Here is a 12397-nt window from a genome sequence, read left to right as displayed (position 1 = left end):
GGTGTACAGCCTTGGTACAGCCCTCACTTTAGCCCAGAGAGACTTTCACTAGATCTCTGCCCTACAAATCATAGGGATTAAGTTTGTGTGTGTGTGTGTGTGTGTGTTTAAGCTATTAACTTTACGATAATTTGTTACGGCAGCAATAGAAACAGTCTAACAGCTAAATGAATTTTTGTGGACTATAAATCTGTGTACCAGCGCCCTAGAACAAGATAGACTATTTCTACTGCTCCAGAGAGATCACTTATGTCCCACTGCAGTCAGTGTCACCCATCTGAAATAACCATTGGTCACCTTTTGTTTTCATAGATTTGTTTTGCCTTTTTTCTGATGTTTTACAGAGAGAACCATGTAACATGCTCCTTTGGGTCTGGCTTCTTTCTTTTAATGTAACATTTCTGAAGTTCATCTCCCCCCCCCCCCTAAAAATACATAATACTTGTGTTGATTATCTGTGAATTTCACACCATGTAACCTGATCACAATCACTTATTCTTCCAGGCATGTCCTTGTGACTTCCCCCTCCAAAACAGAAGAAGGAAGAAGGGTGAAGAAGGAGAAGGAAGAGAAGAGTAAGAAGAAGAAGGAGGAGAAGGAGAAGAAGACAAAGATAAAGAAAAAGGAAAAGAGGGGGAATAAGATATCAAGTCCAATTTGTATTGCTCATATACTCACTGGAGCATGGTCAAACTCCCAGTGGCCAGCCCCTGATAGAAAATTAAGTCTTTTCCCACCCACCAGATTGTGGAGAGCTACACTTCAGCATCCTTATAAGAGTTCTTGTTGATTGCTTCCTGTTTAGGCTAGCACTTTTCTTGAGGGTAGAGTAGGGCGGGGAAGAATGTAACTTATTTTTACTGTAACTATTATTTCCATTGTCTGACTATATCACAATTTCTTATTTACTTTTTTCCCTTAGTTTCTATGTTTTAGAATAAATAGTAGTGCAGCCCTTTGAACTCCCCCTTACCCTTGAGTCAGGGTTTTCTTAACTCACTGTATAGCCTTGGCTGTCCTGGAACATACTGTGCAGACTAGATTGGCTTCAAACTCAGAGATCCACGGTTGAGTGCTAGGATTAAAAGTGTGTGCCACCACTGCCTCGCTGAACATCCTCATGTAAGGCCCTTTCTCTGCACACATATTTCTTTCTCTTGGGGGACATTCTAAGAGTAAAATTGGTGGCCATAGATGTTTTGCATAGATATTGAAGTCTGCCAGTCTCCCAAATGCTTACATTATCACAGAATACCTTTAATTAAAATATAATTACATTATTTCTCACACTTCATTTCTTTACTTCAAATCCTTCCATACTACCCTGAAATTGCTGGCCTCTTTTATTTAATTGTTATCATTACATATAAGTATATAAATAAATAAATAAATAAATAAAGACTATTTCTTCAAAGATTCAAACCAGATGTACAAAATCTTTCTGGAGATATACGAACATTATACCTTGTATAATACCTAAATTAGTATGCACGTTGCCTTACATATTTTTTTTTATTAATTTGGGTTGAGAAGATTCCAATTCTTAAAATAATCCTGTTTTACTTTTCTTGCTGCAAATCTTATGGTGTCACTTTTCTCTTGTCGTTGTTAGTGATTTTACTGTTTAAAATGTCCCTCAAGCCTAATGCTTAAAGCTTTCTAATGGCATGAATGCAAGAAGACGATGTCATGTGTGACTTACAGAGAAAGTTCACGCATTTGCTGGCAGTCTTTGGGCAGGAGCTTTGATACAGTTTGCTGAGTCCATTGGTGATGAATCCCACACACAGGAGACAAGTTGGTTTTATACATTAAATAAGATCATATAAATCAGTTGGTGAAATGACTGAGACCAGTGCTTCACAGGACCTTAACTTCTTTTAGCACTGTGATTCAGTATTCACAAATACATATCACACGTACCTTGCAGAACATATCTACTGTGAATGAATACCAAGAGACACTGTCTCTAGCATATAGTTTCTGGATTACATTGACATTTCTGAGATGTTCAACCACAACAAAATTCTCCAAACCAAAATAGAAATAGGAGCACTTTCGGATATCTCTTGACCTAATGGAATTTCTTCAGTTTTATAGTCCGGTTTCACTGAAGTTCACCTTAATTTCCTTTCATCTAGGGACTTATTGCTTTGCATTTACTGGTATATCTATTATTTCCTTTTCAAATAGATACAAATATGATGATGTTAATATAGGAAGACCCACAAATTTAGCAATGTAACCCTCTCACAAACAAGAAACTTGAAAATATGGGTAGAGAGATTGTCATGATTTAGAATTCAGTCCATTCTGCTGGCTTATATTTAACAAATGTGAGTCAAGTTAAAGAAACGAGGTCGTGGTAAGCAATATGCAAAACTTGCTAAAAGATAAATACAAGAAGAATTAATTCTGCATTACTAGTATACATATTTTACTGATAGTCAATAAATAAAAGATTAGTTTCTCAGCTAAATTAGAATTCTATCATTGCAAGTTCGGGATCCAACTGATTAGTAGTGGTATATTGTGAAGAAATCATTTAACTAGAGGAATGTTATGTCATTATGTGTCTGTGTGATGGAATGCTCTGCAATTCAAACATACACACATACACACACATTTATATACAGACACAGACACACACACACACACACACACACACACACACACACACGACAGACAGACATTGAACTTCTGATTCTCCTATGCAAGCACATGTACACATTCAGCTTAAGTGGTGCTGTATCAAAAGATTCCTGTATGCCGTGTCAGTACCCTATCAACCAAGATATATGCTAATCCCAAATATTTTCTTTTTTAAACATTGGTTGTATTGGAGATTGAACCCTGGGCCTCTCTGATGTTATACAAACATTTACTACCAAGCCACAACACCAATCCTTGCAATGCTTTCTATTTGTGAAAAGTTGTTTTGGGTTAGCCAAAGGAAGAAACATGGGGTTGACTTCTATTTTCACTTGTTCAGAGGGATAAAAACATCATGACGCAATTTACAAGATCTCCATTGTTCAGGTATACCTTAATAGACAATATTTTAATTCTTATTTTATATGATAAAATCATCTGCAGGTGCTCTTTCAGTAGACAGTCTCACATTCTGGAAAGAAGTGCTGACATTGATCAGGTATCACGGGCCTTGAATTCAATCACTATTTATTTTCAGTTATTTCTTTAATATTCTGTGTCCTACTCAAAAATCCCTCTTACAAATGTTTACATACTCTTGCATGTTCACTTACAGATTCTCTTGTTTCCCCTCAGGTTTCCATATTCGTAAATAGGTTAATTTAAGCCAGCCAAATGTTATTTATTTATTTATTTATTTTAGAAGGAAAGAAAAGCATATGTTTTATTATAAATATTGTCAGTCAACAAACCCCTTAGAAGACTTAATGATCGTCAAATAGTCCCAGATTAAATGCTGTGAGCTTGCCAACCCAAACCATTCATTCAACATCTCCTATAAGCAAGACACTATGCTAGCTGCAGTAGAAGCCTTAATGCAAACAACAAAACATTAATAAAAAAATAAAAACCCGAAACCCACTCCTGCCAGCTAGCCCTTAACAGTACAAGTAGTGGCACCCATAGTGGGTGCTGAATGAAATCAGAGGCAATAGAGACACCCCTGGAGCTGTAGTGATCAAAGTGAACATGGCAGTTATGGGTACATCCCCTTTGTTCCCTTGATTGTCACTGTGAATATGCAAGCACAGTGATCTTGGAGCGAGTAGCATTTGATTTCTGGGACCTTAGACCCTTCAGGAATGTGTGCCAGGGTTACATAAGGAAGTCACCAAAATTAGCAGAGAAGGGGTTTAAACTAGATGTTGGAGGTTTAAACTAGAGTAGAAGAGCTGTCACCTAAGACCATTTTCAGGGATGTGATGATTACAATCACATAGACCCTGTATGTGTGGGACTCACCCTGCTCACCTGGTAACTTCTAATAGTTCCTTGTTTTCTGGGTCTTCTTTAGTGGACTCAGCATGCTCCATGCATGACTCGGATGGTCAGATAAAATTAAAAATCACCAAGTAACCTTTTTCTCTCCCTTTGTGACCTTGTAAGAGAGTGCTCATTGTATCCAGGGAGAAAGGCTAGTAGTGTGCTATCATTTCCGTACAAGAAATATTTAAAATAATCCCTAGACGTTAGATGATAAAATCCAGGTGTTCTATCTAATTTGGATAATAAGAAAGATTACACAACAAAGCATGGAAAACAAACAAACAAAAGCCAGTCAGACGATAGCTCTTCTTCCTGTAACTCTAGACATGTATGCTTATACATTTATTCTTCTTAGGTTTGTATTTGATGACATGGCTATGACTTTCTTTGCTATAGTAAACACTCAATTTGCCTCACTTATTTTTTTTTCCTGAATATTATTTATGTCTATGATTTTTTTTTCCTGAGGGTTTCTCTGTGTAGCCCTGGCTGTCCTGGAACTCACTTTGTAGATCAGGCTGGCCTTGAACTCACAAATCCACGTGCCTTTGCCTTCCAAGCGCTGGGATTAAAGGTGTGCGCCACCACGCCCAGTTTATGTCTATAATTTTTCAATTGACCTTTCTCTACTAGAACAATAAACAAAACAAAACAAAATAAAAAGCAGCTAAACCCAAAACAAAATATAAACAGCAGTCAAACAACCCAAACATTAGCATTATTGAGATGGCTTTTCTTCCACATAAGCCATTTCTATATATTTTCTAAAAGGCCACTCCTTACAAAGGTTCTGTATTTCATTTTCAGTTTTTCAAGGATAAGGCTAATATCATCCCAACATTCTTCATGACCACAATATTCCTCTCTTCTTTTCTTCCAGTGTGGTCTTGCCTTGAGCCCTTGAAAATGCAGCAAGTTCTATCCAGGGAGAGGAAATTCAAGCAAAAGTCTTTGGCATTATCTTTTAATCCTTGTACAATTTATTAACCCCCAAACAACATTGCACCAAAAGAAGCCTGAGGAGATTAGTGTCGTCTTTAAGGCTCTATGGGCTGACTTGATGGGCTCTATCTAGCTAGTTAATATAGCTTCAGAGTAAGTTAATGAATCCCAGAGGATGCTTGTAGACAACATATAATAAGATAGGGTATATTTTCTCTAAAAAATTATAAAATACATTTGAGTATGTATGTGTGTGTGTCTGTGTGTGCCTGTACACACACACACACACACACACACACACACACACACATGCATGTTGAGACCAAAGGTGAGTGTTACATGTCTTCTTCTAATACCCTTCATCTTATTTTTTGAGGTAGGGTTTGTCACCAAACCCAGATATCACTGATTTAACTGGAGTGGCTGGCCAAGGCCTCCAGCGATCTGCATGTGTCTGCCCTTCCCCAGCTCCAGGGCTCCAGACCTATGTCACCATGCCCAGTTTTTAGTTGAGTGTCATGGGTCAGAACTCCGTTTCTCATGCTTGTGTGGCAAGAACTTTACTGAGCAGTTTATATCCCCAGCCCCAAGAGAAGGTATATTTCCTAGAACATATTACTATAATTGCAGGTATAGAGTGCGGTAATATGCATTCCTTAATGAGAAAAGAAGATCAGGGACTATTCTCACTCCTATGTAACATAGGCTTGTGGCTTTACTCCACACAATATAATCCCTTTTGTTGTCTGACATGATGTAGTCTGAAGAACTCTGATTTAGCTCAGTTTATAGGAGGCCAAGTAATGATACTCTCACCTACTTCCAAAATCCAGGTCCTAAGCCACCCAGACTGTCACTGTGATTGCTTTCCTGTCACCATGAAAAAAGTACCTGACTAAAACAAACTCTTTAATGAGGAAAGCCTTATCTTGGTTCATAAATTTCAGAGGCTTCTCTCCACGGTTTATCACTTAGTTCTACATTTCCAGGCCAGTGACAAAGAGGTACACCACCACATCATTCTCCCAACTGACCTGCTTTCTCACCTAGGCACTGCTTCAACTTTCACAACCTCCCAGCAACAACATCCCTTTATGAATATGTCATCAATGTATCAATGTCTTGACTAGATCTACATACTCACGTCATAATCAATGTGATCAGTGCACTGGCGTCCAAGTTTTCAATGCATGGGCATTGGGGGGTAGGGGCATTTAGTAGCCAAAGCATAATATTCTCAAAACTTAAGTCTATCTCATAATGCAAAATGGCTTTAATCTCTCAGAGCTCCCATAATTGTAACAGTTGCCACATTGTTAAAAAGTTAAGTTCCAGAGTCTTTGCTCAGAACAAAGGTAAGGTTATAGCTGCATGTCTCTAGGAAACAGGAAAGAAGCCACATCCATTTATAAGGTCGAGGACAGAGGAAACCACCCCATGTTAAGAGGGAAACATAGACTAAAAACATCAGATCAAAGCAAGGTGAAAACCTAGCGGGACAGGTACCGAGCATCTTCCTGTGCCCATCAACTAGTAAACGGATACTTTATCAGAGTGATTTTTTTTTTTTTTCGAGACAGGGTTTCTCTGTATAGCCCTGGCTGTCCTGGAGCTCACTCTGTAGACCAGGCTGTCCTGGAACTCAGAAATCTGCCTGCCTCTGCCTCCCAGAGTGCTGGGATTACAGGCGTGTGCCACCACCACCCGGCGTGACTTTTTTTTTTTTTTAACCTCCAAAATATAATTCCTTGGCCTATTCCATTTACTAGATTATTCAGTTAATTACCTGCCCCTCCCCTCAGGATTGCTCCAGGCCCAGAAGAGCAGCAGAATGCCAAGCTTTGCTGGTATAAAGTAGTCAGTGTGGAAATTGGGTTGGAAATGGCCTTAAGGGTGATAACAACTTCACAGCAGGACTATTCCTGCAGCTTGGCCGGTCTGTAATTGATAGTCACAGCGGGAAGGAGGTCTTTTTAGTAGGAATACAGCTGAGGAGAAATAGCCAGGAATTAACTGAAACTCTTGAAAGATACCCTAGTCTTTAAACAAAAGAAAAAGGGCTCATTGTTTTATATTTTAAAAGTAGATTTATCACATCATTTTTTAATGAAGAAGAGCTTTGGTGTTATTCATTGCTTAACTCTTTGTCAGTTGCTGAACAAAAGACTGAAATTGTCTTGGGCAAGATTTAAGCTGCAGAAAGGATATTGGACCCTGAGACAGAAATGAGGGTTTTGTGATGTAAACAGGGTGTCCCTAACTCCCCTGGCAGGCTTGGATTTTGAATGCATCTCTACTTTCATTATCCTTGAAGGTAAAAACCACATCTTGTTCCTAATGTTACTTCTCTCGGGACAATTACCTCTTCAGCACTTCCTGGCAGTTGGATACTATCAGTACTTTGCATAATTTAGCTCATTAAATCTTTGAGAGGTAGAGAATGCTAGAATATCTTCGTGTATCAGGCTGAGGACCCAAGACTTAAAGGGACCTATTAATGATGCTAAAGATCTTATAGATGTGTTAGAGAGGAGGCTGTCTGATTTCAATCTTGTGTACCTTCCATTGTAAGACTGATGTCCAGTAGGGCTGCTCTTAGCAACCTATCACTTTTACAATTTCAATGCTTGTCTATCTGGAAGATTGCCATCAGAAGTAGGTAAAGATTATTTAAGTCAAAGTCTCCTTCTAGAGAGGCTGACATTAGCCCCTCAAAGGTGTGGCTTGGGTAGTGAGGCTTCTAAGTGTGTCCTAGTTCAGTTCATATTGTGTTGAGCCCAGGTTTGGAAGCCACAAGCAATATCTGGGAGTGTTGAGACTTTCTCATCTAAGCTCCAAGATTTGGAATGCTTCTTTTTCTGGAATAGCTTCTGGAAGATCAGCAATTTAATGTTGGGGTTCTGGATTAGAGACCAAACTTCAGTGTGACTCCAAAAATATCAGGGAAGCACTTGGGGAGCAAAAGGAGAGATTTGGAAGACCTCTTGAATGAGTGGCCTTAGAACAGAACAGAGTCAATGCCAGGGCAAATTCCTGTTTCAAGAAGGAAAAATGTGCAATGATGAAACAACAGGGGCCCAGGACCAGTCCAGATGTGATCATAGCAGATGTTATGCCAGAGATGAAAGAAAACTAATCCTTTAGTTTGAGCAGACAACATAAAGCCGTTCACCCAACAGTGAAGGTAATAAAATTAGAAAGGCAGCAACTGGCTTACTTCATAGATACCCTTTCAACTGCTGCTATTTAGCAGATTGCTTTTGCTAGCATGTTAAATGGTACAGTAAATGTCCTCCTCCTGAGCTGTCCATTTCTTCTCATACCCCTTGGTGCTAAATCTCTTATTACAGTAGAGGACAGGGTTAATTGGCTGTGATGGCTACTGTTAACCGTCAACTCATCAGAATCAAAAATTACCAGGGAGATAGGCTCTCCTAGGAGACAAGCCTGTGAGGGATTATGTTACCAGGATTAAATGAGGTGGGAAGGCTCAGGCTAAAACTGAGCAGTGAGTTTAGGGTCCAGGACTGAACACAACAGAGAAAGAGAGTTGAGTACCTGTCCCCACTCCCTTCCCTTCTCAGTAGCAGATGCAATGTGATCATCTGTTTCAAGCTTTTGTTTTTCTTTTACCATGGCTTCTTTGCTATGCTGGACAGTGCTCTTAAGAACCGTGACTGTGAGCCAGTGAGCTGGGTTAAACCTTTCCCCCTGAAGTTGCTTTTTTTTGGGGGGGGGGGGTCAGGATATTTTATCACAGCAAGAGGAAAACAAACTAAGATGCTGAACAAAATGTTATTTCAAAAATCAAGGGTGTTTCAGAGACCAGAACTTTTCATCTATGTGGAAAGTCTTGGTCGTTTCTCCTAATTTCCCAGAGTTCTTAGTCTGTAGCAGCCGTGATGAAACTGAGCATCCTAAGGCCAAGGGAGACAAGAAAAGGGTGAGGGTTCAGGAATGAATGAATTACACCTAAGTTTGGAGATGTATGAATGAGTGAAGCTGAGACTGCTCATTTTGCCCTTGAAGGAGAGCGTTGTTAAGATACAGATGGGTTTCTACATGGGTTTCAAAACTGGGACCAACCAATGCAGATGACAGCCTGTGTGTGTGTGTGTGTGTGTGCACGCACATGCGTGAGCACACTTGAGAATGCACATGTGTGTGCATGTGCACAACAGTAATGAAGAAGAGGTTAATAATTTGACAGGGAGTTGAGGAGACACAGGAGGGGCCAGGGAGAGGTGGAAATGTTGTAAGTACAGCACTTGTGTGTACAGTGCTGAGATGGTTTAAGTAACAAATAATTTTGAAATAATCAAGAAGAGGAGGAAGAGAGGCAATCAAAGATGTGACTAGAAATCTGACTTCCACCTTTTAGAAAAATCCCACACAACACAGAGTTTACTCTTTCCCTGAATTCAAGGTGAATGATGTTACAAGTTAAAAATTTCCTGGTGCTTTTAGTAATTCCAGATTAGTAAGCAGCAATCCGACACCTAGGAAATGCAGTCTTTCTTCTCTCTTCTTTTAGAAAAGGCTGTGGGAATCACTGACCACGAGGCTCTGGGGCATTGATGATACACAGACACTATAGGAAAAGCCTCAACAGCTCTTTTCTCTACTCCTGCACGACGGACGAAGAGTGTTCTCTGACTGTGTTTTCAAACACAGACGGAATGAATGGAGAATGTTTAGTTATTGTGCAGGCATCAAGAGTCAGGCTCTTTAGGAAGGAACCTCACTGAAGCTGTTAGCAGTTGGTTAGCCAAGGACAGCATTTGAGGGGTGTGTCTGGTTATACTAACTGACCTCCTGAGGATCCTCTTTGTTCTTTATGCCCAGCCTAGCATTGTGGCCCTAGGAGAGGTCTGAATCTATACTACAGGCTAACATATCCCCATCTGCCAGGATTTGATGAACTCTAAAGATATCTGGAAGTGTTCCTGTCAATCATCTTTCCGATAGAATGTCTGTTTTTCCTAGAAAGCATCTAGTGGTCCAGGACAGCCTTGACCTTCTGGTGTACCTGCCTTTATCTCCTGAGTTCTGGGATTATCAGCGTGAGCTCTCACTTTCAGCTTTATGTGATGCTGAAACCTATGGTCTCTGCACGTTAGTCAAGACAACCCACATCTCCGGCTCAGAAAAAGTTTGTAAACAAAATCTGTTCAGGTGTTCTCACCTTCAGTTTCTCTTTTGTGAGATACATTTGGCTCTGAATTAGATTACGACATCACAGAGCTTCTGCTTTTTACTGTTAGGTGTGACACAGTTGTGAATGTGGCTGCCTGACACAAGTTTTGGCTGCAGGAGCACCATCAACCTAAATAATATATCACTGGCTTTCTAGGATACAGATGGCAGTGCTCTTTCTTGTATGCTTGTCTGTTTTGACTTTTTCTATACCATATTTGTCCTCAAATACAATATTGGTAAGAAATTTTTGGGAATGGGATTCAGGGCATTAGTAGAGAAGGAAAGGCCCTGGCTATTCAAGCACCCAGCCCAGTCTCTGGATGCCAAGACTGACGGCCTTAATTGTTCTCTGGGAAATTTTAGCCAACTCATTATGATTAAGTTGTGCCAGGAAACATTTGAAGCAGGAAGTGCATTTGAGAAACCTGAAGTTTTAGTAATTAAGAGAATTAAAGACCCCCAAGGAAAAGGAACACTGAGCCTTGGTCACTAAGGACAGGGATGTCTATAGAAAATACAAGGAAGAAGATAGAGGAAGAAATAGCTGGGTTTGCTGGATATGTGAGCAATGTTGAGAGCCCCCATGAGGGGAGATCTCCAATAGTAGAAAGTTTGATTCTGAAATATTATTGGGGAAAATCAAAGGATATATGTATAGTAAAAAAGATTAACGGTGGGCAGAAGAGTTCGGATCCTGGGAGGGGGGCCGGTGGATTAGTGAACTGACCTTCCTGGAAAGACTGGAACATACTGACTTGACCCCCTGGCTTTGCCTGCCTAAGGAACCTAGGGTACAAGTTTTAAGAGATAGAAGTCAACCTTGTGAAGGAGTCCTGGAGGAAGCTGCAAGAGGAGTTAATATTGTGTATGGAAAAGAGTTTGAAAAGCACTGTAGAAATGGACATTTGGATGAGCTCAATAAATTGGAGGAAGAGATTCTGCAAAGTTAGGTAAATTAAACTTATCAGCATTGCCTTGATCCATTAAGCATCTTTCTGATCTCATGCTACTGCTGTAACTTAAAGTTTATGCCAAGATGACTTGTGATGTGGAGGTCTTTCTGAGAGTTAGAAGTTAATATATAGCTTGCTTTAGCAGGCACTGAACTGTGACTATGTGTGTATATTGTGCTTTCTGGTGACATGGTTATATGGAGGATTTTCAGGAAAAATAATGGGCTTAAAGAACATAATGAAAGGGGTTTTGATTGTACATTATTGTACAGCAAGGAGATATGTAGCCAATAAAGACTGAACTGAGAAAGAGACAGAGAGAGACAGAGATAGACAGAGGCAGAGACAGAGACAGAGAGACAGAGAGAGAGACAGAGACAGAGAGAGACTGCACACTGTCTCCAAGTACAGCTTCAGCACAGCAATGAGCCACCTGCCGGTTTACAGGTTTACATCATTGCTGAGATGCTGGTTCTACACAGATCCAATCCTCCCATTCTCAAGACCCCCTAAATGACTGAGGCTGGCCCTCGGCACTTTACTGTCTAAGATTTCTCCTACTACTTAACTTTTCTCAACCCCAAACTTCCTTATCCTCTTGGGATCCTCTAAAGATAGCTTTCCTGATCCACTTTCTTGTTTTGGATCTATGCTTGGGAAAGGTTTAAATCAGAGATTGAAACCTGGCTTCCTTGAGCTTAGGTCTAGCTCCAGTGTTTGACTTTCACAGTTTTTTTTTTTTTTAAAGTGACCACATCAGTATTTATGAATCAGGAAATTCTGCATAAGTACCTAGATTTTAATTAACACCTCTCGATAATGGGTCCTAATGGCCATGCTGTGTAACAAATGCGACGAACCAGGGTCCGTTCTGGGTGGGGCCACGAGGGTCTGTTATTGAATTCTTGATCATCCCTGCACTTGTCTGTCTCTGGGAGGCATTTGATTTTCTGGTTCACAGACAGATCACTGGGAGTCTGGTCCATAACATAACGGAGTGTGTTCAATTGGAGTGTAATTGAAATTTTCATGTTCACTTGCCATTCATTAAATATAAAAATAGTGTCAGAAATTATAGTGTTCATTACCCTAGCAAGTCAGGGAATAGAAGGTTTAATTTCAAAGTTTAGATCAATGTTACATGTTTGTTTGGTTTGCTTCCTTGCTTTACTGGGCAATATTAGACCCATTCATAGAACTGCCAGTTCAGTTTGGGACAATGACTATAAACAAAATACTAGTCACACACTGGTCACTGAGGCTATCATGAGGGATAATTAGGCATTTCAATATTTCTAAGTATGACATAAGGTGGTTGGTTGTTA

This window comes from Apodemus sylvaticus, chromosome 9 (assembly GCF_947179515.1).
Source record: "Apodemus sylvaticus chromosome 9, mApoSyl1.1, whole genome shotgun sequence".
In the NCBI taxonomy this organism is placed as follows: domain Eukaryota; kingdom Metazoa; phylum Chordata; class Mammalia; order Rodentia; family Muridae; genus Apodemus; species Apodemus sylvaticus.
Note: the sequence above shows the minus strand (reverse complement) of the source record.